Source organism: Ranitomeya variabilis, chromosome 1 (assembly GCF_051348905.1).
Source record: "Ranitomeya variabilis isolate aRanVar5 chromosome 1, aRanVar5.hap1, whole genome shotgun sequence".
NCBI classification, from domain to species: Eukaryota; Metazoa; Chordata; class Amphibia; order Anura; family Dendrobatidae; genus Ranitomeya; species Ranitomeya variabilis.
In genome coordinates this window covers 815,834,841-815,862,167 of record NC_135232.1, presented here as the reverse complement: position 1 = coordinate 815,862,167, position 27,327 = coordinate 815,834,841, and the positions used below count along the sequence as shown (strand labels likewise).

Sequence of the window (27,327 nt, the reverse complement as noted above, 5' to 3'; positions counted from 1 at the left end):
ACTGGCATTCAACAACGTTGTGTGCTATTCGATGTTTTAACGGATAGCACTCAGCCCAATGTTTTACTATGGGACAGTGCAGATCTGCATTTTTTGCAGGTTCACCATGAGAAAACAATAGCACCATGCTGCAAGTAACTCCAATATTCAGATCACACTCACCAATACTATGGGTCTATGGGTGCGTGTGAAACATCAACTCTGTCATTTAGATGATGTTCAGGCAATGAACAACATGGAGAAATTAAGCTCTCCGTCTTCTCCTGTGAGAAAGATCACACTAAATATGCAAATTGCCTCTTGGAAGCAGCGATCCTACAAGTCACAATCAACCCTTTAACGAGTCTTGTAATATGGCTAAAAACAAATCAGAATCTCAAGTCCTCTGTCTCGCTGAAGAGACAATTTACATATCCAATTTCCCAGATGTGCATTGCACAACGAATACGCCTTCTTACCATGACATTCCAGAGCTGGTATGACACTCTCCACAAGGAGAAATGTTACCCCTTAGACCCCAGATCACACTAAAGTGACACTCTGGCAGAGTTTGATCCAAGTGATATTAGCATAATCGGCTTGATTCTCTCTGTAGGTGAGCCCTAATGGGCAGCTTCATCTGTGCTGCTGCCCTGCCCACATAAAGGATTGATAGCAAACTTATTATTTAGGATTCATTGTTTTTTACTAGTGTTTTCAAAGCCTAAAACACAGTAGAACGATGTGTGTTGCTTTTTTATGGGAATTTATCAAGATTGGTGATGAGCAGATCTGCCGAGATTCTAACTCAGAAAAACATGGGGACTTTACAGAGAAATTCGATTTGCAACAAATTCCCTGTGAATAGGATGTTCAATATTATGCTCTGGGTTCTCTCCATACTCACCTCACTGCTCATCTGTCCCACCGTCCCTAGAGACATACGGACCCCCGCACCTCTTCTTTTCCCCTTTCTCTTTAGCCTTTTCACTCCATGTCAGGACTGCTGGCATGACTCGGCCTCCGAGGTCACTGTGCCGCTACTCTGACAACACGCATTGTAACATCACAGCATTCACTGCACAGGGCCTGGTTGTGATGGAAGTCCTGTCGTAGAGTAAGGAGACCAAAGAGAGTCTAGAAGATGCAGCGTCAGACTGGAGCACCTTGGGCTTACCAGAGAAAATCATTCTTGGGGCCCGCTATGTAGCTACATAGAAATAAATTCAAGACCATCAATTGTGTGGTAAAATGCGCTAATATCAGAGTATAATACAAGGTACTACACATCTTAATTATGTAGCGGGGGTTGGGGTAGACCCCCTCATAGAATATAATGTAGCCCCCCTCATAAAATATAATGTAGCCTCCCTCATGGAATATAATGTAGCCTCCCTCATAGGGTATAATACAGCACACCACAAAATATAATGCAACCCCCTCATAAGGTATAATGCAGCATCCATAGAATATAATGTAGCACCCTTGTATGGCATAATGCAGCCCCACTCATAAAGTATAATGCAGCCCCTCCACAGAATATAATGTAGCCACCTCAGAGTATAATGCAACCCCCTCATAAGGCAGCCCCCCATAGAATATACTGTAGCCCCCTCATAGGGCATAATGCAGCTCCCCTCATACAGTATAATGTAGCCCCCTGAGAGAATGCAACCCCCCACATATAATATAATGCAGCCCCTCCATAGAATATAATATAGCCCCTCAGAGTATAATGCCACGCCCTAATAAGGCAGCCCCCCATAGAATATACTGTAGCCCTCTCATAGGGCATAATGCAGTTTCCCTCATATAGTATGATGTAGCCCCCTGAGAGAATAACGCAGCCCCCACAGAATTATAATGTAGCCTGTTGTGAATTCTGCTCTTGGGCTCCCTCCGGTGGTTGTAAGTGGTAGCGCTGCTGTCTCTGAATCGCAGCATTTATCAGGTGTGTTCACTTTTTGCAATTTTGATTGGGCTATTTAGTCTTGCTTCACCCTTTAGTCAGTGCCAGTTGTCCATTGTTCCTGGAGGATTCACATCCCTGCCTGGTCTCTTCTGCTTTGCAGTTCATTTCAACAAAGATAAGTTCTGGCCTTGATTTTTGCTGTCCATATGCTGTGGCCTTATTGTTCAGTTCTTTTCCATGTTTTTGTCTTGTTCAGCTTGGTCTGTATAAGGATTTGTTTAGCCAAGCTGGTATCTCTGGAGATGCAGATATACCCTCCATATCTTTAGTTAGCTGTGGAGATTTTGTATTTTCTGTGGTGGATATTTTCTAGTGTTTTAATACTGACCGCATAGTACTCTGTCCTATCCTTTCTATTTAGCTAGAAGTGGCCTCCTTTGCTAAATTCTCATTTCACTCTGTGTATGTTTTTCCCTCTCCTCTCACAGTCAATATTTGTGGGGGGCTGTCTATCCTTTGGGCATTTTCTCTGAGGCAAGATAGTTTTCCCTTTTCTATCTCTAGGGGTAATTAGTCCTCCGGCTGTGTCGAGATGTCTAGGGAGCGCTAGGTACATTCCATGGCTACTTCTAGTTGCGATGTTAGGTTCAGGGTCTGCAGTCAGTACAGGTACCACCTTCTCCAGAGTACGTCTCATGCTGCTCTTAGGCCACCAGATCATAACAGTAGCCCCCTCATAGGGTATAATGCAGCCACCCTGAAAGGGTATAATGCAGTCCCCTGCCACACCATCATTGTTCTCCCCCTCCTCCCCATCATTGTACTCATCAACACCTCCATCATTGCCTTCTCACCCACCTCCATCATTGCCTCCTCCCCACCACCATTGTCCTTTCCACCAATACCATCATTGTCCTTTCCACCACAACCATCATTGCCTTCCCCCACCACCCCATCATTGCCCATTCCACCACCTCCATCGTTGCTTACCCCACCACCATCATCAGTGCCTCCCCCCCACCATCACCATCATTGCCTCCCCACCACCACCATCATCATTGCCTCCCTCCACCACAATAGTGGCACACCCAGCTGCTATGGGGCCCCTGAGTCAAGGGGGGCCGTCCCAGTGCCAGAGAGCAGCAGCTGGATACAGGAGCCTGTCCCCGATGCTAAAGAGAAATTAATATTCACGCATCCCCATGCCCCCATGGGCGTGGAGAGACGTGAATACCATTTCACTTTAACAGGCTAAGGCTAACACTGCCCGCTGATGCTGATGAATCAGGACCCCGGAGGTGCAATCTCTTAAGCTTGGGACCAGAGCGGAGCTGCAGGGATCCGACGCCATCCTCCTTCCTGCCCGCCTGCCCAGCACTTCCTGCCTGACTCAGCATGGCTGGATGACATCATCATTCAGCGCAGCTGTTTCAGACAAGAAGCTGCCGGGAAGTGCTGCGGCTGCTGGGAACATACGGAGGTGAATGGGTGCTGTGTGTGTGTCTGCCTGCGTGTGTGTGGCTGTGTGCGTATGTGTGCGGTGCTTTGTGTGTGTGTGAGTCTCTACCTGCCTGCCAGCGTGCGGCTGTGTATGTGGTGCGGTGCTGTGTGTGTGTGTGTATGTGGTGCGGTGCTTTGTGTGTGTGTGTCCCTACCTGCCTGCCAGCGTGCGGCTGTGTATGTGGTGCGATGATTTGTGTGTGTGTGTGTGTGTGTGTGTGTGTGAGAGAGAGAGTGGCGTGGTGCTGACGGTGTGTGTTGCTATGTTTGATAGTGGTGTGTGTGTATTGGAGATATTGGAGATTGGCAATGATGTGGGTGATGGGGGTGGTGGGGGAGAAGGCAATAATGATGGTGGGGGGAGCAGGCTTGGACTGGCACCTAGGAGAATCCTCCGGTGGGTCCATAGCTGGGCAAGAGTGGGCCATCACCCTCTTATATGAGCAGAACTTGTCACAATGTTGGTAACCTATGTAACAAAAAAAAAAAAAATGAAAACTGTAACTATGAGGGAAGGTTTGATGAATTTTAATAAACAGTAAATTGGAAAGTTTGAAATAACTGTTTAACTCCTTCAACGACTTGGGGTTTTCCGTTTTTGTGTTTTCGTTTTTTGCTCCCAAAACTTTTATACTTTTCAGTCAATATGGCTGTGTGAGGGCTTGTTTTTTGCAGAACGAGCTGTACTTGAAACACATTATTGATTTCACCATATAGTCTATAAGAAAATGGGAAAAAATTCCAAGTGCGGTGAAATTGAAAAAAAAAATGCAGTGATACAATTGTTTTGTTTTTTTCCCCATGTTCACTAAATGCTAAAACTGACCTGCCATTATGATTCTCCAGCTCATTGCAAGTTTACAGATACCAAACATGTATAGGTTCTTTTTTAATGTAAGTGGTGAAAATAAAATCCAAAGTTTGTAAAAAAAAAAAAAAATGGTGTAATTTTCCGAGACCCATATTTCAGGTTCTGGGGCTGGGTGAGGGCTTTTATTCTGAATGCCAATCTGACATTTTATTGATATGATTTTGGGGTGGATACGATGTTTTGATAGCCTGTTATTGCATTTAATTGCAATGTTGTGTCAACTAAAAAAACGTAATTCTGGCGTTTTGATTTTTTTTCTTATTATGCCGTTTACCTATTGGATAAATTAATTTATTTATATTTTCATAGATTGGGCATTTCTTAATGCAACGATACAAAATATATGTTTAGTTTTTAAAGGGGCAAAGAAGGTTGATTTGAACATTTTATATTTTTTTAAATATATTTTGTTACTTTTTACTTGCTCAATAGTCTCTTTAGGAGACTTGAAGCTGTGATCATCTGATCATTTGTGCTACACATAGCAAGACTTCAGCCCTGCTATGTGTAGCAGAAATGTTCGCCTCCTATGAGCGTCCGTCTGCAATGGCACGCACGGGGGTCTTCTGCAGACCCCTAGCTGTCATGCCAACCCATCAGCGTCCCGAAATCATGTCACCGGGTGGGGTTTATGACGCGCTTTCAGTAATTTAAAGATTGACAGTGGCATTTAACATGTTAACAGCTGTGGGAGGATTGTGATTCCACCCGCGGATGTTAGGGGCACATGACAGCTGATCAATTCAGATGTCATGTGATGGGAAAGATGTGGGCTCAGCGCTGGAGACTTCATCAGATGGAGGGGTTAAAGAAATCAGCAGTTTCAGGTAGCAACTCAAAAACTCTACAGCGACCCATGGTGTTGTAGGCAGATCTGTCATGGTCAGATTGTAAGAAGATAGACATATTGTCCTGTTTCGCCTTGAAGACATCAATGTTATTGTTATAATGTAATGACATGCGTTATTGTGATGGAGATGTGTAATGTGAATTGTAATGGTGATGTATTGTAATGTTTTGCATGGTACGTTGAGGAAACTGAGTTCTGCCCAGAAACTGACAGTGAGCAGGTAAGATATCGTTAAGTCTTGGGACTAGCCCAGAGAGGGAGGGGCTATGCAGCAGGATCACAAAGTACTTCCAGGTAGTGAGTCAGACAGAGCCTAGCTTGCAGCTAGAGCAGACATTTTTGTTCTGCGTGTTTAGCAGTGCCATATTCAGTGGGTGTTCTGTGGCAAGAGAGAAAGGAGATTGGGACAGAGACAGCATGATCCTGAGGAACTGACCGAGACAGAAAGAGAAAGCTACAGAGACGCAGAGAGGAGGATAGTGCCAGCTCTGAAGACTGACCAGAGGGTAGCGTGACCAAGTGAGAAGGGTTGGAAGAAGGTAGCAGCAGGGCCACGAATAGCTTACAGCTCTTAAAAGGTAACTGGCCAGGACAAAATAGAACATGAGACTAAGAAAGTGCCCCGGGTTGGCGTTCCCTAAGCGTCAGAGAGCATGATGCTGTCTCCGACTGTATAGGCCAGTGTTTCCCAAACTCCAGTCCTCACGGACCCCACGGGTCATGTTTTCAGGATTTCCTTAGTATTGCTCAAGTAGTAGAAGTATCATCAAGGTATCAGGAATTGTCTCACCTGTGCAACACTATGGAAATCCTGAAAACATGACCCGTGGGGTCCGTGAGGACTGGAGTTTGGGAAACACTGGAATAGGCAAACACTCTCCTCTACAAGGAAAATCAGGCGCATAAAAAAGAAATGACTGTCATGGATTGTACTGTGGTGTTAATCTGGGTGGTGATGAAGGAGATCAGACTTTAATGGAGGCAGTAATGTGTGAGGCCAATGAAATAATGAGACTGTGTATTGAGATACTGTATATTAATGAAGAAATGTGCAAAATTGTATATACCCACTATCTTGTATATATATATATATATATATATATATATATATATATATATATATATATATATATAGTTACCATGCAATGGCTGTTTAGTAAAGTTTGCTAAGAAATGGTAGTCTTTTTTCATAAATTGGTTAACATCTTATCCTGGCAAACCAGTGTCATTGGTTTCATGCTCTCAACCAGTTCAGGACCCACACTTTCATGTAACGTGACGGGATGTTGGAGACAAGTACCTCGTCCACGGCTACGGCCCCGCGTCACGTTACAAGATGTTGATCTGTGCTACCTCCTGCAGTAAGAGATGCATGATCCATCTGAAGGTAAAATAGAATTTCAGCTTCATTACCAGATGTATATGTTACTTCCAGCCATCAGGCCTAGTGATGATCTAATATGTCTGTTATAGCACACTGAACTAGTTTTAGGACAGGGTCATTGCTTTACTGATAATATTATTTTTACTGTTCCTCCAGTTTCTCTTGTACACAGTAGTTACCACAAAAGCTACAATTAGCTACAGAGGTCAAGATTTTCCAGGAGATTACTGTTTTAGACTGTCCATGAAAACAAGGACATATGGAAACTGCAGCACACTCAACATATACTACAAGGACAATGGAAACACTGAACACTCATGGCAGTCAAGTACCTGCACTGCCTTTAGAAGGAACTGTTTGCAATGAGAAATTTACGGTTGAAATGTTAGGAAATTATAATCTTCAATTTATTATGTTAAACCAAATCAAAGCAAGTTTCCCAGTCATTTACCTGACTTTTATGCATTATGGGCAATACCAGAAGTTAAGTATACTTGGCTATCCGACAATGGAAATAATGTAAGAAGGACCAGAATTAATTAAAAAAATATTGTGCAATCACGTGACAAACAAATTGGAAAATTCTTGTTGGATGGCAGAATATAGAATTTTTTTAAAAAATCAGGGTTTTGAAGGGCGCTGCCAGTGAAAGAAACAGGAAGCCAACTGATGATGGTCTGTTCAAGAACTGTTATTTCAATGATTCTGTTGGTACAAAAAGTGAGAACATTTTTAAGCAATTTTCTATTTAAAGCAACTACTGAATATTTTACTAAATTACGCAAAGCTTTCAAAAATGTTCTGACCTAAAATATGACCACAAACATATTGAACCCAATCAGGAGAATCAAATTCTATTACCCCTCTGTCAATTGAGACATCAAAGAGCTTGTGGCAAAGTGTTCACATTCACCATGACGGCCTTTTTGCTGGTTGAATACAATATCCTGATCAGTTTCTCTACCTTAAAAGGGATTGATTATTTGGCCAAAATATGAGCAACCAGGCCATAGGGAATAGGGGGAGGAAATTGGGCGTTTGTCCTTGTTAAGTGCATTTATAGAAAGCTGGGCAGTTCGCCTGATCTACTTGTATTTTTGTCAGTAATAGACTGTAAGTTGGCATAGCTGCATGTATCTGTGTGACTGGCATCTTATTCAAGCCTTATCCATGTGCATTTATAATACTAAGCATCTACAACACCCTCCCACCAGTATAATAGTACCAATAACTGGTAATTTTTTTCCAGAAAAAGCCAACAGGTTGTTGTCCAAAAGTTGTGTCTGGTATTGATTGTGACCACATATAAGTGGTGGACAGGTCAAGCATCCTTAAATGGAGCAACTTGGGTATAGGAACAATAGTATTACTTATAATGTCATCTTTTAGCCTTGATGTAGCTGAGCTGCTGGCCAAGTGGTATTCAAAGTTGGGATATTCCAAGAGCTTTTCATTAACAACACATTTCAAACGCATCTCTTTTGGCCTGTACCTTTTTATAGCTCCCACTTAGCATTTTGTAGACTGATAGAATGTCTAAGAACCACTTTAACTTACAAGGTTGTGAATACCAGATACAAACTAGGAAAGCCAAGGGAAAAAAAGGATTGGGCAGACACTGCACAGCTAATAAGACTATCGTTTTAAAGAGTACATTTTTTTAAAGAGTCGGAAACAGATTAGACTGATGAATATTAAATTTAGTTCTACAGCGATTCTGATAGGGGCGGGTGATCAGAAGATTGCAAAATGTCCGCCTTCTGCGCGCAACTCAGGGAGATCCTTAATAGAGCTACCGAGAGTGGTATCATTACTAAGGAATTAAGTACTGCATTAGTCGTACCAGAACCAACGATAGCGACTTTTTATTTGCTCCCCAAGACACACAAAAACTTGTCCGTACCTCCCGGACGCCCGATTGTGTCAGGTTGTGGGAACTATTTAGAATCAATCAACAAGTGGATTGATGCAATCCTTCAACCACTGGTGGAGGAGCTTCCTTCTTTTTTGAAGGATACAAGCCAACTATTACGCCGTGTTGATGACCTTAAATTGGGGGAAGATACTATTATGGGGGTGATGGATGTAGAGTCCCTATATACTTCCATCCGACACAGTGATGGACTGGCGGCTACCAAATTTTTTCTATCTACATCTAGATGGTCTCCTGAATTTGTGGCATTTTTTCTTGAGGTCCTGGAATTCACACTGACTCATAATTTTTTCACGTTTAGGGGGTCCTTTTTCCTGCAGCTCCAGGGAACAGCCATGGGGGCGGCCTTTGCGCCGTCCTATGCCAATCTGTTCCTGGGGCTGTGGGAAAGGGACCTCCTACGGTCAGACGGTCTGTCGTCTATGGAGCGCGTCCTCTTATGGGCGCGCTACATAGACGACATTTTTGTTGTCTGGCAGGGTGATAGTGAGGCTTTCCTGGAGTTTGTGGCTGCCCTGAACACCAATGAAATGAATATTAAACTGACAGCAACATCAAGTAGTACTAATATTGAATTCTTGGATGTAACATTGAGTAGGGATTGCACGGATACAATTCAGACCACAATTTACAGGAAGCCGACATCAACAAATATGCTCCTTCATGCCGCCTCCTCTCATCCAGCCCATATGGTGAGAGCTGTTCCTATTGGACAGTTCCTACGGATACGTCGTATATGTTCCACCGATATTGAGTTCGAGATTCAGGCTAGGGACCTTAAAACGCGATTTAAAGAACGGGGATATAGTAACCGTGCCATCAAAAAGGCGTACCTGCGTGCTAAACATAGTGACAGAAATGGTCTGCTTTATGGTAATAGTGCTACAAGTGACGGATCTGAGGTGGTCAGGTTCGTCACTAATTATAACTCCAGAGCAGATGCCATACGGAGTGCCTTGGAACGAGCTTGGCCAATTTTAAAAACGGATTTGACTTTGGCCAAATTATTGCCTGATCGTCCGTCTATTACGTTCCGTAGGGCCAAAAATATACGCGACCATTTGGTACGCAGCCACTATGTACCCAACCCATTGAGAACATTTCTGAATAGTTCTCCATATAAACCAAGGGGTGGCTGTCGTGCCTGTGGTAGATGCGTAGCATGCAGTAACATCTCCAGGGACGATACATTTGTTGATTCCTCAGGACAAAAAAGTTTTAAAATAACTAAATATATAACATGTACTTCAAGGAACGTTGTATATTATGCGGTGTGTCCCTGCCCGTTGATTTACGTAGGACTAACAACCCGACAGTTGAAAAAAAGAGTACGGGAACACGTCCTGGGGATTGAGGAAGCAGCAGGCGTTATGGATGTTCATACGCTTAAAACAATACCGAGGCACTTTAAGTCTCATCACCAATGCAATGGCAATGCCTTACGTGTTAAAGGTATTGACATGGTGGAACCAAATATTAGGGGCGGCCGTATCTCACAACGGTTGGCACAACTCGAGACTCGGTGGATGTGGACTTTGAATACTGTCCACCCCCACGGTCTGAACGAAACAATAAGTTATGCGCCATTTTTGTGATCCTGACAGTGCACGGGTGGTGTGGTACACTTGCATTGTGGTATTTTTTGTGTTTGTTTTTAATATTGTTTTTAATTATTTTTTAGATATCTATGTTATGGACTGTCTGATGGTTCTCGTTTGGGACTCAAGCCCTTTTACCATTTCTCGGCCATCGCCTATACTACTGTGCATCATCACTTTTTATATATGGCATATCTTCTTTATGTAAATTATTGATGCTCTAGTACTTTTCTTCTATGAATATATGTTTTTCTGTCTTAATATTGATTTAGCTAGGTGGTATCACGTGGTTATATTTATTGCATATGTTTGTCAAATTTGCATGTGCGGGGATTTTTTGGCTGTTATTTGCTTTTGGGTGTTGCCCATATATATGTATGCTATGTTATGTGCCCTGGTGGGTTCATAATTATTTTTGAGCTTCATTTAGCTTATTCCATGTATTTACCTTTTTCTTTTTACTTTTATTTCATTTTTTCTTTTCATTTATTTGATACATATTTTCTTATTCTTTGTGGACCCACTCACTGTTGCGGCGCCGCCTGCACGCATGCGCGCTCGGTGCCGTCACTCCCTGCGACTTTCGGCGTCTCTATGTTTGAGTGGTCGCCATGGTTATGGCGACGCTCATACATGACGCCGCTGTCGTGTTGAGTTCCGGGTTGGCGCCTGCGTCACATCCGGCTAGCGCCGCGGCGGTGATTGGCTTTCCACTATTTAAACCCCGTCTGTCCCAAGCATCAGACACGCCCCCTGACGAAGGAGCTTGCGGGCTCCGAAACGCGCGTCGGGTGACCAGCGGACCGGACCCAGGGACACCGGAGCATTCTTTTCTCTACCCCCCTTCTGTGAGAGGTAATATACTATACAGGCTGAGTGGCCGGCCAACTGTGGAGCCACATGGAGACTCTCTATCAGTGGTGCTGATTTGATTAGCGGGGTTTTTGGTAAGCAGGATGTATGATGGAATTTTAATTCTATTTCTCATGTGACTTTTCCCAAGGGCGTGGAAATATGGATGGGCCTCAGATACTTAGTATATATATACCCTGTGTGGTGGATTATAATTGGTAATATTTTTAGTGCCCATACCCTGGGATTAGGGTGTAACATTATTATATGCCCCACACCTGCAGGATTATTTATACTCCGATCATTTATACTCCGATGTCCTCTCCTCTATACTGTTATCCTTTATTATTAGGAGTCTGTGGTCTGTTTGTCTGTTGACACACTTATATCTCGGTGCAGTGTCTGGCACCATAATCCCATTTTGTACTCTTCATGTCCTGTTTCTCTTGATGTGTAAAATTTTTTTATATACTTAATAAAATTGTCTATAAAATTGAGTTTCCAGTTTTTGGTCGTTTATGTGGTCTCCACACCTCTTTCATGTGCTGTTGTACGGCTTGGTTTATAAGTAAATTCCTATAGAAAGCAACTGAGTAATACAGATCTTAATTTAGCTATGTTGCTTTGTAATACTCTCTTTTTTGCATTATATTGTTTTTCTGTGTTTTGCACAGGTACGCCTTGGGGTATTATGGATTTCAGAGCCAGGGAAAAGTCCTGGCTGGGACAAATTGAACAGGTTTTTGGACATGATGGGGCAGGTGGTGTGCCTGTTAAGGATCACAGTGGCGACATTATTTTTGAATCAATGAAGAAGATGGTTCTAAAGCGAACCAGGCTCTGGTGGAACAAGACATTCCTAGAGAAATATCTTGTAAAGAAAATGATTCCCAGGGGCCTCCGAGTCCGAGTTGTGCCAACCTTTCCAGTGGATGATCTGGAGTTTGTGGCTGGATGGGAGGAGGCTTGCAGCTCCTGTTCTGTTACCCTGATGAAATTGCTCATTGGGCTTAACATCAAAACTATTGATGAATTAGACAAAAAAATCGATCCGGCATTATCTGAGTTGCGGAGTAAGTGCTCCGACGAGCAATTAAAGAACTATGAGATACAGATGGACAAGGTTGTGGAGACATCTGTGAAAAAGATTAGTGAGACACAGGCCTCTAAATTGAATAGAGACACAAAGGATTATCAGACCCAAAATGTATATCAATGGAGGAAGTCCTCCATACAGCAACACCATATTCAACGTAGTGGGTCCAATACTTCTATATCTTCTGCTAGCTCTCAATCTGATATATCAGCATCATCAGCCATCACACGTTCAGGAACGAGCTATGGTAGAGCAAGGAACCATAATTACCATCCATATAAGAGATATAGACCACGGAATTTTGAGTCTACCAAAGATGACAATAAGGTAATTAATCTGAGCAAATATACTCTTTCTGGGGCTGACTGTTCACTTCTGTGTAAGGGATTGTCATTTTCACCAACAGCAGGCATTGACCGTTTTACAGTTATCAAGGACTTGCATCTTTTTGCCCGATCCTTGATATTTAAGAGACATTTCTTTGATAATAACCTTCATGAATTATTCCCTACAGAGAGTGAGCAGTCAGCCCTAAGAATCTTGGAGGAGCTGTCCAGGGAGCACATGATGGAGGAAGGAGGTATGATTCCATCAACAATTCGTGTACGTTCTAAGAAATTTCCTCCTTTAGCGAGTTGCAGTGCTATAGACACTTTTGTGAAGGTGGTAAGTGAGGAAGTGGCCAAGATCCCGCAATCCTTAAAAAACGACAATTTAACAAGACAAGAGAGATCACGCCTTAAGCAACTTAAGGATCTCCCTGATGTTGTGATAAAGTCGGCGGACAAGGGGGGTAACATTGTGTTATGGCCTAAGGTAATGTATGAGCAGGAAGCCATGCGCCAACTATTAAATCCCACATGCTACAAGAAATTGACCTATAACCCTTTGTCCGCCTTCTGCGCGCAACTCAGGGAGATCCTTAATAGAGCTACCGAGAGTGGTATCATTACTAAGGAATTAAGTACTGCATTAGTCGTACCAGAACCAACGATAGCGACTTTTTATTTGCTCCCCAAGACACACAAAAACTTGTCCGTACCTCCCGGACGCCCGATTGTGTCAGGTTGTGGGAACTATTTAGAATCAATCAACAAGTGGATTGATGCAATCCTTCAACCACTGGTGGAGGAGCTTCCTTCTTTTTTGAAGGATACAAGCCAACTATTACGCCGTGTTGATGACCTTAAATTGGGGGAAGATACTATTATGGGGGTGATGGATGTAGAGTCCCTATATACTTCCATCCGACACAGTGATGGACTGGCGGCTACCAAATTTTTTCTATCTACATCTAGATGGTCTCCTGAATTTGTGGCATTTTTTCTTGAGGTCCTGGAATTCACACTGACTCATAATTTTTTCACGTTTAGGGGGTCCTTTTTCCTGCAGCTCCAGGGAACAGCCATGGGGGCGGCCTTTGCGCCGTCCTATGCCAATCTGTTCCTGGGGCTGTGGGAAAGGGACCTCCTACGGTCAGACGGTCTGTCGTCTATGGAGCGCGTCCTCTTATGGGCGCGCTACATAGACGACATTTTTGTTGTCTGGCAGGGTGATAGTGAGGCTTTCCTGGAGTTTGTGGCTGCCCTGAACACCAATGAAATGAATATTAAACTGACAGCAACATCAAGTAGTACTAATATTGAATTCTTGGATGTAACATTGAGTAGGGATTGCACGGATACAATTCAGACCACAATTTACAGGAAGCCGACATCAACAAATATGCTCCTTCATGCCGCCTCCTCTCATCCAGCCCATATGGTGAGAGCTGTTCCTATTGGACAGTTCCTACGGATACGTCGTATATGTTCCACCGATATTGAGTTCGAGATTCAGGCTAGGGACCTTAAAACGCGATTTAAAGAACGGGGATATAGTAACCGTGCCATCAAAAAGGCGTACCTGCGTGCTAAACATAGTGACAGAAATGGTCTGCTTTATGGTAATAGTGCTACAAGTGACGGATCTGAGGTGGTCAGGTTCGTCACTAATTATAACTCCAGAGCAGATGCCATACGGAGTGCCTTGGAACGAGCTTGGCCAATTTTAAAAACGGATTTGACTTTGGCCAAATTATTGCCTGATCGTCCGTCTATTACGTTCCGTAGGGCCAAAAATATACGCGACCATTTGGTACGCAGCCACTATGTACCCAACCCATTGAGAACATTTCTGAATAGTTCTCCATATAAACCAAGGGGTGGCTGTCGTGCCTGTGGTAGATGCGTAGCATGCAGTAACATCTCCAGGGACGATACATTTGTTGATTCCTCAGGACAAAAAAGTTTTAAAATAACTAAATATATAACATGTACTTCAAGGAACGTTGTATATTATGCGGTGTGTCCCTGCCCGTTGATTTACGTAGGACTAACAACCCGACAGTTGAAAAAAAGAGTACGGGAACACGTCCTGGGGATTGAGGAAGCAGCAGGCGTTATGGATGTTCATACGCTTAAAACAATACCGAGGCACTTTAAGTCTCATCACCAATGCAATGGCAATGCCTTACGTGTTAAAGGTATTGACATGGTGGAACCAAATATTAGGGGCGGCCGTATCTCACAACGGTTGGCACAACTCGAGACTCGGTGGATGTGGACTTTGAATACTGTCCACCCCCACGGTCTGAACGAAACAATAAGTTATGCGCCATTTTTGTGATCCTGACAGTGCACGGGTGGTGTGGTACACTTGCATTGTGGTATTTTTTGTGTTTGTTTTTAATATTGTTTTTAATTATTTTTTAGATATCTATGTTATGGACTGTCTGATGGTTCTCGTTTGGGACTCAAGCCCTTTTACCATTTCTCGGCCATCGCCTATACTACTGTGCATCATCACTTTTTATATATGGCATATCTTCTTTATGTAAATTATTGATGCTCTAGTACTTTTCTTCTATGAATATATGTTTTTCTGTCTTAATATTGATTTAGCTAGGTGGTATCACGTGGTTATATTTATTGCATATGTTTGTCAAATTTGCATGTGCGGGGATTTTTTGGCTGTTATTTGCTTTTGGGTGTTGCCCATATATATGTATGCTATGTTATGTGCCCTGGTGGGTTCATAATTATTTTTGAGCTTCATTTAGCTTATTCCATGTATTTACCTTTTTCTTTTTACTTTTATTTCATTTTTTCTTTTCATTTATTTGATACATATTTTCTTATTCTTTGTGGACCCACTCACTGTTGCGGCGCCGCCTGCACGCATGCGCGCTCGGTGCCGTCACTCCCTGCGACTTTCGGCGTCTCTATGTTTGAGTGGTCGCCATGGTTATGGCGACGCTCATACATGACGCCGCTGTCGTGTTGAGTTCCGGTTTCCGGGTTGGCGCCTGCGTCACATCCGGCTAGCGCCGCGGCGGTGATTGGCTTTCCACTATTTAAACCCCGTCTGTCCCAAGCATCAGACACGCCCCCTGACGAAGGAGCTTGCGGGCTCCGAAACGCGCGTCGGGTGACCAGCGGACCGGACCCAGGGACACCGGAGCATTCTTTTCTCTACCCCCCTTCTGTGAGAGGTAATATACTATACAGGCTGAGTGGCCGGCCAACTGTGGAGCCACATGGAGACTCTCTATCAGTGGTGCTGATTTGATTAGCGGGGTTTTTGGTAAGCAGGATGTATGATGGAATTTTAATTCTATTTCTCATGTGACTTTTCCCAAGGGCGTGGAAATATGGATGGGCCTCAGATACTTAGTATATATATACCCTGTGTGGTGGATTATAATTGGTAATATTTTTAGTGCCCATACCCTGGGATTAGGGTGTAACATTATTATATGCCCCACACCTGCAGGATTATTTATACTCCGATCATTTATACTCCGATGTCCTCTCCTCTATACTGTTATCCTTTATTATTAGGAGTCTGTGGTCTGTTTGTCTGTTGACACACTTATATCTCGGTGCAGTGTCTGGCACCATAATCCCATTTTGTACTCTTCATGTCCTGTTTCTCTTGATGTGTAAAATTTTTTTATATACTTAATAAAATTGTCTATAAAATTGAGTTTCCAGTTTTTGGTCGTTTATGTGGTCTCCACACCTCTTTCATGTGCTGTTGTACGGCTTGGTTTATAAGTAAATTCCTATAGAAAGCAACTGAGTAATACAGATCTTAATTTAGCTATGTTGCTTTGTAATACTCTCTTTTTTGCAAAATGATTTGCTAAAAACTTTTTTTGCTATGACTAAACTTTTAATTCTGTTGCCTCGGGTCAAAAACAATAAATGAACAACAGCTTCGCTGCTAATTTTAATTCCAAACATTTCATTATTTCTCCCGATGCTTTTCATGTTGCCGGTACTTTCCTTTGATTTTAGTATATTGATATTGTGTTGCATGCCCAGCTTATGAAGACTAATAAAATGAATATGAACTTGTCATCTTTCTCTTGCTATTTAATGGAAATGGGTAACATATAACAGAACATATTGTGTCCTAGGAAAGAGGTGTAAGGGAGAATGAAAAAAGTAAGGAGAGCTAACCTAGAAGACTACTTCCAGCCAAATATTCAGTGATATCATGGTTTCATCTGGTGAATTGAAACAAAACCTCTCATTATTCTTCCCTAAGTACGAAGACGCTCAAAATTAATCAGCATTTTGGCTTTTTTTGCTCCTCCTTAAAAGTAACTGTAAAGGTAGCAGCTCACTTAGGGTACGCTTTAAACTGAGTTGTTTTCCCCCTGAAAACACTAACAAAACACTCACAAGAATGAAGAAATTCACTTCTATGTAAAAATGACTTGATGTTCATATGTTCATAAGGCTTTTGAGTGTCAGGTTTACAAAGAGGCCAAGCTGTTAAAAGAAGTGACCTGAACTTTCTTCAGACGTTTTATTCTCCTTATTATGCTCCGTGCTTTACAATACACGTCAAGAAAATGCCCAGGCATTTTTTGGAGCGTTTTGTCAGAGCTTCTGTTTGAAAAACTGCTAGCTGTTTCTTCACTGTTAAATGGAAGTTAAAAAAAAGTCCAGAAAGTGGCAGTATAAAAGTCGCCCCAAAAATGCTGGAAATTTTGCTCAAAGAACCCACTGGCAGTCAAACAATATTCACAAAGCATCTTCCGCTCAAAAAATGGACATTTTGGCTGACTGAAAAAGATAACATGTGAACATAGACAGATGAAAAGAGGGCCTTGTACTGATTGTGAAACACATTTGTTCCATCATGGAACTGTTGGAATAAGTTCACATGGGTCAGATTTCCTGCAAGAAATCCACAAAATAAACACCGAAATATGCAGATAAATGAGTATGGATCGTGATGTGCAGACTGGCTGCAGATCTCCAGACCAGTACTTGACAGCCTACGAAGAGTACAAATTTAAGGAGACATGTCCAATATTAGTCGAACTGTCAAATCAAAATCGACAATGCAAGTCTATGGATGAGTGAAAAACTTGGACAGCATTCGGAAGCCATCTGTGTGCTGTCAGTTTTTCACTGACTAGTAGATTGTAGAAGCTGTAGAAACATTTTATTTTCATCAGATGAAAAAGTGATAAAACTCTGATCAAAAACACTGATGATACACTGCCTATTTTTTTCGTGCGTAAAAATAACTGGCGTGTGAATGAGGTCTTATCATGTGAATTTTTTTTAAGCTATGTGGACACAGAGTTTTATGAGGTTTCAAAAACAACAAATTTTTCATTTAAAAACCGCTTCAAGAAACACTTTTTTGGGGGAGCGTTTAGAAGAGTGTTGTTTCTTTTCCTGAAGAGTTTCCTGAAATGATTTTGATTAGTGTTTTGGAAGAGATAATTCCTGAAGTGACACATACTTTTTTTTTTCCACTAGTCAATTTTCAAAATGAAAAGAAAAACCTCCTCATATGAACAGCAAAGTGGATTTCCCATAGAAATGAATTGGAATGATTTTCTAATTTTTTAAGCAGTTTTTGAGTAAGATTTTGGAGGGGATATGGTCAAAAAAGTATAAAATCTCAGCAGGAGCATTTCTTTAGAAGCTAGAAGAAAACATTAATTTAAATCTATAATTGTGGATTTTTCATGCTTATCTGCAAATGATCGGATGCAGAATCCTCAACACTACACTAAAATCAGTGGAATAAAACTGCAAAAAATCTGAGCTTAATCTGCACCAACAGCTCCAATGTCATGTGGAAAATATCTCTAACATATGGATGAGATTCTTATCCACTTGTATGGTATTGCAATTTACCATGGATTTTACCTGTGCAAATCTGCAGGTAAAATTCATAACATTTCCCTTTCAAATAATAATCTTTACTTACATTTTCTTAACAAAGGAAAAATGAATGGGAGTGGGGGGAGGGGTAACATACAATGTGATGTATTGGGGAGGGAAGGGGAATGTATACACTGGTTGGTTGCAAGATGCCTAAACAGCTGACATGTGCCGGAAAAGATGTGCGCTCAGACCACATCAATGGGAGGGTGTCCGACCTCGGCGTACTATGACGCCCAATGTCAGAAAGGGGCTAAAGGCATAGTAATCTTAGTGTATGTACATTTTTGACATTGCAGTAAGTAAGAAAAATGCCTTAAAACATTTTATCTCTCTCATTATTTTGGCATTTGGCAAATATTAATAATTATGGTAATCCTAATTGACCTAAAACGGGAAAGGTTTATTCTGATTTCATGTCAGATATTTAGAAAAACATCCATATGTGTCTTTTTATATAGAGTACGTAAACTTCTGGATTCAACTGTATGTATATCAAAGATCACAATCTCCTATGAATGCCGGCCATAGTTCACAGGAGGATCATGATGACAGGCACAGGGGTCTTCTGCAGACCCTTGGCTGTCATGACAACCCATCGGAGACCCATGATCACTTGACGGGGACGCCGATGGGCGAGACTTGTGACACCCTTCCAGATAGAGCATGTTAAATGCTGACGTCAGTGATTGACAGAAGCATTTAACTGGTTAACAGCAACGTATAGATGTCAGATCCACCCATGGTGGTTAGAGGCACTTGATAGCTGATTACATCAGCCATCAAGTGTAGGGGTAGATGCGGGCTCAGTGCCAGAGCACGCATCAAAGGCAGGGACACGACCCATGGCGTAAATACACGTCACCTGTCATGAAGGGGGGAAAATGATCCAATATCACACAACATACAGCTCTGGCAAAAATTAAGAGAAAACTGCAAAATGTTCAGTTTGTCTGATTTTTCTCTTTATAGGTATATTTTTGAGTAAAATGTAAAATGTTCATTTATTCTATAAACTGACAACATGTCTCCGAAGTTCCAAGCAATAAATTTTGTGTTTTTTTTCTGACAAAGAAAAATGGTCAAAATTAAAAAAAAAAGTGCTTTCAGACCTCAAATAATGCAAAGAAAAGAAGTTCACAATCATTTAGAAACAACAATACTAATGTTTTAACTCAGGAAGAGTTCAGAAATCAATATTTTGTGGAATAACCATGATTTTTAATCACAGCTTTCATGCGTCTTGGCATGCTTCCCACCAGTCTTTCACACTGCTTCTGGCACAAAAAGTTAAGCAGTTCTTCTTTGTTTGATGGCTTGTGACTATCCATCATCCTCTTGATTACATTCCAGAGGTTTTCAATGGGGTTCAGGTCTGGAGATTGGGCTGCCCATGACAGGGTTTTAATGTGGTGGTCTCTTAATTTTTGCCAGAGCTGTATACCACACAGATAATGAGAAAAACCACAAAGTAGTTTTACAATAAAGGTTATGGAAAAATAAAATTAAAGTTCTGGAATTACCAAATCAATGTTATAATGTTAATTTTATCACAATGTTGTACAAGGACCTAATTCTGATTTGAAGCTGTTTTGCATGGAGGAATGGGGTAAAATTCCTTCAAAATGTGCAGGACTAATCAAGATTTACAAAAAACAATTTTGTTGCATAAGGACTAGTGATGGACAAACCCAAACAGTAAAGTTCGGGGTCTGTACCAAACACTGACTGTTCTCTGCCATGGACCTCGAACACGGACTTCTCCGCTCAATTGCAGCCAAGTATATTATTCTCTGGAACGCTCTGGTGTTTTAACAAAACCATACTTTAAAGATCCAGCCGGGGACTATAGATAGAGATGAGACTAGTCCAGTGCCAATCCTGGATGACTTCTCCCAGTCCCACTACAGGTCAGATCTGTCAATCACCTAGACCGGTGACCAATCTTTAAAGGATAGTTTCTTTAAAACGCAGGTGCATTTCAGAAAAAAAATATACCAAGTTGCACTCGAGCAGCCAAGCTTGATTCATGTGGTCCCAGTTTTGGGCAGTACGAATCAGGTGACGTGTTCCCTTTAAAGAAACAAACACGTGTTGCAGAAAATGTTTCAGTAGTTTTTCCCAAACCTCTTGAAGATAAAGTGCTACTGCAATTAAAATAATGTGTACTGTCAGTAAAAGAAACTGTTTGTATTACTGAATTATTCCATATGTTAGTGATAAAAACAGACTGCTCCCACACTATGATCTCATGCAACCTATGGAGGTGCCACCCTGCAGATATACCACAATGCAATGTCCAAAGAGATAGTAGTGTCAGAATAATAATACCCTGAAAACGATTTCTTACTACATTTTTTCATTGAAAATAGCTCTATTTACAACCAATTGTCAAACAAAAACAAGCAATATACAGATTTTATCAGAATTGAAAAAGGAACCTTTGACTGTCTAATTGTATTTTGGATCTTAAGTTCTACTGTATTACAGGTCAAGCCGCTTTCCAAGGGGGTATACAAAACATATCTTCTTCAGAAAAAAGGAAAACCATCTCCGTAGTGCCTCTTACTGGAGGAGAGATCATTTTCATGCATTAAATTTTGCACACATGTTTGACAAGAGTCTAGAGTCTGGAGTTTACAGTAGTGTTTCATAAGTAACATATAGATCCTAAAGCCAGATTGTAAATACCCTTAGTACAGTATATTCTATGCATTAAAGGAATTGTCCTGCCCAGTGCAAGTTTTCGGCAATCACAACTAATATATACATTGTTAGGATTCAGTTCTGCTTGCTAGTTTAAGAGGTCTTCACCTGACCCTAAGTGTGCGATAAGCATTTGGCGGTCATATGCCGATTAGCTTCTTAGGCCGGGGTCACACTTGCATGTGCAATGCGAGAAACTGGTGCGAGTCTCTTGCCCCCTATCCGGCACTGCCGCCGGCACTCGCGACCGGACTGTGCGGCTGCTTGTATTTCTATGCAGCTGAACGCTCTGGTCCCGAGTGCTGGCGGCAGTGCCGGGTATTGAGGTGAGAGACTTGCGCGAGTTTCTCGCATAGTACTTGCAAGTGTGACCCCAGCCGTATTCACATTTCTGAAAGCAACTTTGAGAGAAGCAAATGAGAAACTAATGGGCATGTGAACGATCACATACTTGCAGTCAGATGTCAGCCGCTCAAATCGACAAGCAGTGCTGGATCCTAACAAGCTGAAGTGCTTGCCAAAAGTTTGCACTGGTCTGGAAACCTGCAATAATATTTATAACCTTTATAGTGCTAGCAAATTCCATACTGCTTTACAATTGTAAGATTAATCTATTCGCAACTGCCAACGGTAAATATATGTCCGAGCTTACTGGGCTTTGTGCAGCGCCATCATATATTTACGATGGGCATTTCACCAGTGTTCGGGTCACCCACAATGCTTGAATCAAGCTGTTCCAGTCCTGGAGATATCATCAGGACCTGAGTAGTATAAATCCCAATCACGTGCCAAACATGGCACAGAATACAAGCTCTGTGTCTTTTCTAGTGTCTGTCAGTGAGGAATGAAAGAGGAGACAGTGTGCAGAGGGTGTCATCTTTATATTTCACCAGAGTGTCTGCTACAACTGTCACGATTAGGGCTAGCATTGATCATGTTAAGAACTTGGCACCATTCAATTCAAGATATAATTCTATATTTGATTGCATTCACCTATAAAGAATTCTAGTTTGAATCTTAAATTGACTGCCAAGTTCTAATTACAATCCTGGGTAGGACCCTACTTGAGTTTATAGACAGCACCGATAGAGGCAGCAGCAGTAAAGATGGTTAACAGAGGTAGAGTGCTCTGTTTGTATGCAATCAGCACCCCCTGTTATGTGATCATTGGATGCAATGGTTTCCACTGCACCCGGAAGTCAAAAATGACAACTGTAATACCCTGCAATACAACTGTATTGCATTGTATTTACACCACTGATCAGAGAGTAAATTTATTTTTCTGCTGTACTTTATCAGATAAAAATATACAATATTTACATTACCATCAACTAACTGAACTGTCAAGTTATGACATTATTTATCCCATATGGCTGGTCCAGTTAAACAAAAAATAGAAATGAAAAAACTATGCAGGATAAAAAGCAATCAAAACATGCGCATGCGTTAAAATACTACTGCTAGAGGTAAAAGCTAGTTTCCCAAAAAACTCTTTCCAAACTCTGTTGGTGGGGGAAAAAAGAGACATGGCTCTTAAGATACAGTGACATAAAAGACACATGATCTTTTTAAAAAATGTATTGTACAGAAGCAGTAAAAGATACATGAGGAATCATCAATGAAAAAAAAAAAGTATGGCTCTTAGAATATTGTGACATAAAAATAAGCTTTTATAAAAAATAAAAGTGTTTTATCACTTGTAGGCAGAAAAACCTAAAAAAAATATATAAATGTGATATTGCTGAAATCATGGTGACCTGCAGAATAAAATTAGCACATCTTCTAAATGAATAGTGAGTGCTGAAAAGTCAACCCTAGAAAATGCTGTTTTTTCCATGCTATACTTCCCTAAAAATGTTACGATCTGATGGGGTGTAGTTTCAACAATGGCACATTTCTCTAAGGTTTCTCTTGATCTGGTACTGCAAGGGCTCTGCAAAAGCAACATAGTGCCTAAAACCCAAATGGTGGTCCTTCGGTTTTGAGCTCACCAGTGTGCCCAAATAGAACTTTACACATTGCTGTGCCTGGGTGCGCTCACTTAACACGTAAAGTGGTGTGTGTCTCCATTTGCCAAAGCTGGGCACCATATACTGATTGCAATTTGTTGACAGACAGACGTACCATTTCTGTAGTTTTCACTTTGAAATACAACTATATTGTCAAAAGAGTGAACCTGTCACCCCCCCCCCCGGGCGTTTTTACGTAAGAGACACCTTCTGCAGCACTAAGGCTGTAATCTGTGAAGGTGGCTCTTCTGTTTGTGCTCCCTACTAATGTTGCAATATTAAGTTTTATAATTTTTGCGTCATAACTGTATTGTGTCCGGGGGGCACATCTTTTCCCCCGGACTCAACCGCCTCCCAGCCGTCAATCATCCCCTCAGTGCACCGGCTCCTCTGTTTTCGTATTCGGCGCCTGCGCTGTGCTCTCATTTTTCTGTCATGCGCCATGTGCGCTGCCCTGCAAGTCCCATCAGCTGATCTAGTGATCCCGCCCCGCAGTGTGTTCTGATGTATTCACACTGTGGGCTGGGAATCTGGCGCATTATCAGTTAGTATCTGCGGCAGATATCTTCTGCGGCAGAGCAGGGAGAATCGATCTCCCTGCTCTGCCACTATGTGGCCCCTGAGCAGGAGGGGGGGGGGCGGTGCCAGCAGTGGGCCCCCCGCCATCATTGGAAGATCAGCTGTACCAGCATTTAGCCGATACAGCTGATCGCAATGATGGGAGAAGGAGCGCTGCGCTCCTTGTCCCATCACCCCCCTGTCAGTGTCGGCGTCTGACGTCGCCGACACTGACAGCTGGCGCGATAAAGTCACTGCCCGGCACCCGCTGTCAGGAGATCAGCGGGAGCAGCGCAGGAACCAGGATGAAGAGAGGTGAGTATTTATTTTGTTATGGTTGCTGCTGCCTTATTACAGGGTCTGACTATGGGGGGCTGCCTTATTACAGGGTCTGACTATGGGGGCTGTCTTATTACAGGGCCTGACTATAGGGGTGCTGCCTCATTACAGGGTCTGACTATGGGGTGCTGCCTTATTACAGGGTCTGACTATGGGGGTGCTGCCTTATTACAGGGTCTATGGGGGTGCTGCCTTATTACAGGGTCTGACTATGGGGGGCTGCCTTATTACAGGGTCTGACTATGGGGGCTGTCTTATTACAGGGCCTGACTATAGGGGTGCTGCGTCATTACAGGGTCTGACTATGGGGTGCTGCCTTATTACATGGTCTGTCTATGGGGGTGCTGCCTTATTACAGGGTCCGACTATGGGGGTGCTGCCTTATTACAGGGTCTGACTATAGGGGTGCTGCCTTATTACAGGGTCTGACTATGGGGGTGCTGCCTTATTGCAGGGTCTGACTATGGGGTGCTGCCTTATTACATGGTCTGTCTATGGGGTGCTGCCTTATTGCAGGGTCTGTCTATGGGGGTGCTGCCTTATTACAGGGTCTGACTATAGGGGTGCTGCCTTATTACAGGGTCTGACTATGGGGGTGCTGCCTTATTGCAGGGTCTGACTATGGCGGCTGCCTTATTACAAGGTCTGACTATGGGGGTGCTGCTTAAGGCCCCGTCACACATAGCGACGCTGCAGCGATACAGACAACGATGCCGATCGCTGCAGCGTCACTGTTTAGTCGCTGTGTGGTCGCTGGAGAGCTGTCACACAGACCGCTCTCCAGCGACCAACGATGCCGAGGTCCCCGGGTAACCAGGGTAAACATCGGGTTGCTAAGCGCAGGGCTGCGCTTAGTAACCCGATGTTTACCCTGGTCACCAGTGTAAAATGTAAAATAACAAACAGTACATACTCACCTTCGCGTCCCCCGGCGTCCGCTTTCTGCACTGACTGAGCGCCGTCCCTAACAGCAGAGCGGTGACGTCACCGCTGTGCTGTACTTTCACTTTACGGCCGGCAGTCAGTCAGTGCGGGAAGCGGACGGCAAGGGACCTGACGGACACCGGAATGTGAGTATGTACTGTTTTTTTTTTTTTTACATTTACGATGGTAACCAGGGTAAACATCGGGTTACTAAGCGCGGCCCTGCACTTAGTAACCCGATGTTTACCCTGGTTACCAGTGAAGACATCGCTGAATCCGTGTCACACACACCGATTCAGCGATGTCAGCGGGACCTCAACGACCAAAAAAAGGTCCAGGCCATTCCGACACGACCAGCGATCTCACAGCAGGGGCCGGGTCGCTGGTACGTGTCAAACATAGCGAGATCGCTACTGAGGTCGCTGTTGCGTCACAAAACTTGTGACTCAGCAGCGATCTCGCTAGCGATCTCGCTATGTGAGACGGGGCCTTTATTATAGGGTCTGACTATGGGGGTGCTGCCTTATTACAGGGTCTGACTATGGAGGCTGCCTTATTACAGGGTCTGACTATAAGAGTGCTGCCTCATTACAGGGTCTGACTATAGGGGTGCTGCCTTATTACAGGGTCTGACTATGGGGGTGCTGCCTTATTGTAGGGTCTGTCTATAGGGGTGCTGCCTTATTACAGGGTCTGACTATAGGGGTGCTGCCTCATCACAGGGTCTGACTATAGGGGTGCTGCCTTATTACAAGGTCTGACTATGGGGGTGCTGTCTTATTACAGGGTCTGTCTATAGGGGTGCCGCCTTACTACAGGGTCTGACTATGGGGGTGCCGCCTTATTACAGGGTCTGACTATAGGGGTGCTGCCTCATTACAGGGTCTGACTATAGGGGTGCTGCCTTACTACAGGGTCTGACTATGGGGTGCTGCCTTATTACAGGGTCTGTCTATAGGGGTGCAGCCTTATTACAGGGTCTGACTATGGGGGTGCTGCCTTATTACAAGGTCTGACTATGGGGGTGCTGCCTTATTATAGGGTCTGACTATGGGGGTGCTGCCTTATTACAGGGTCTGACTATGGGGGCTGCCTTATTACAGGGTCTGACTATAGGGGTGCTGCCTCATTACAGGGTCTGACTATAGGGGTGCTGCCTTATTACAGGGTCTGACTATGGGGGTGCTGCCTTATTACAGGGTCTGTCTATAGGGGTGCTGCCTTATTACAGGGTCTGACTATGGGGTGGTGCCTTACTACAGGGTCTGACTATGGGGGTGCTGCTTTATTACAGGGTCTGACTATAGGGGTGCTGCCTCATTACAGGGTCTGACTATAGGGGTGCTGCCTTATTACAGGGTCTGACTATGGGGGTGCTGCTTTATTACAGGGTCTGTCTATAGGGGTGCTGCCTTATTACAGGGTCTGACTATGGGGGTGCCGCCTTACTACAGGGTCTGACTATGGGGGTGCTGCCTTATTACAGGGTCTGACTATGGGGGTGCTGCCTTATTACAGGGTCTGCCTATGGGGGTGCTGCCTTATTACAGGGTCTGACTATGGGGTGCTGCCTTATGACAGGGTCTGCCTATGGGGGCTGCCTTATTACAGGGTCTGACTATGGGGGTGCTGCCTTATTACAGGGTCTGCCTATGGGGGTGCTGCCTTATTACAGGGTCTGACTATGGGGTGCTGCCTTATGACAGGGTCTGCCTATGGGGGCTGCCTTATTACAGGGTCTGACTATGGGGGCTGCCTTATTACAGGGTCTGACTATGGGGTGCTGCCTTATTACAGGGTCTGCTTATGAGGGTACTGCCTTATTACAGGGTCTGCCTATGGGGGTACTGCCTTATTACAAGGTCTGCCTATATGGGGGTGCTGCCTTATTACAGGGTCTGCTTATGGGGGTGCTGCCTTATTACAGGGTCTGCCTATATGGGGGTGCTGCCTTATTACAGTGTCTGCCTATGGGGGCTACCATATGCTTTAGAGTCTGCCTATGGGGAGTGCATTATACTATATTGTGGACTATTTGGTGCATTATGCTACTGTATATGTAGGCTATCTAGGGGGCCATCATACAGTATGGAGAATACAGTGCGGGGGTCATTATACAATGTTGGAGCCATCCGTTTGGGGGCTACTAAGGAGTCAATACACTGTGTGGGAGGTACTATACAGTGAGGGGACATTATACAGTGTATAAGAGAGCATCATACTGTGTGTAGGGGAGCTGTACGGGGGGGATACTCGGGACATTATTAAATGTAAAGTGGGCACTTATTGTTATAGGGGAACTCAGGTTACTGTGGCTATCAAAGGGGCACACAGAGGGCAATATTACTTTCTAGGGGGCAAAATATGGGCACTGTTTTCTAGGGGTGCCTTAGAATTTAGAGGGCACACAGAACCACACAGCAGGGGCAGTAATAGGGACACATACAGCAGCAGCGGCTCAGTATTGGGGTATCAGGGGCAGTAATAAGGACATATACGGCAGCAGCGGCTCAGTATTGGGGTATCAGGTGCAGTAATAGGGACACATACGGCAGCAGCGGCTCAGTATGGGGGTATCAG

General features: G+C 43.3%; 1 protein-coding gene across 1 annotated transcript in view; it reads right to left on the bottom strand.

Moving 5' to 3' along the window:
- Positions 1–27,327, bottom strand: part of BMP3 (bone morphogenetic protein 3) — a 186,869-nt gene that overhangs the window by 83,976 nt on the left and 75,566 nt on the right. The gene's annotated exons all lie outside the window — the stretch shown is intronic.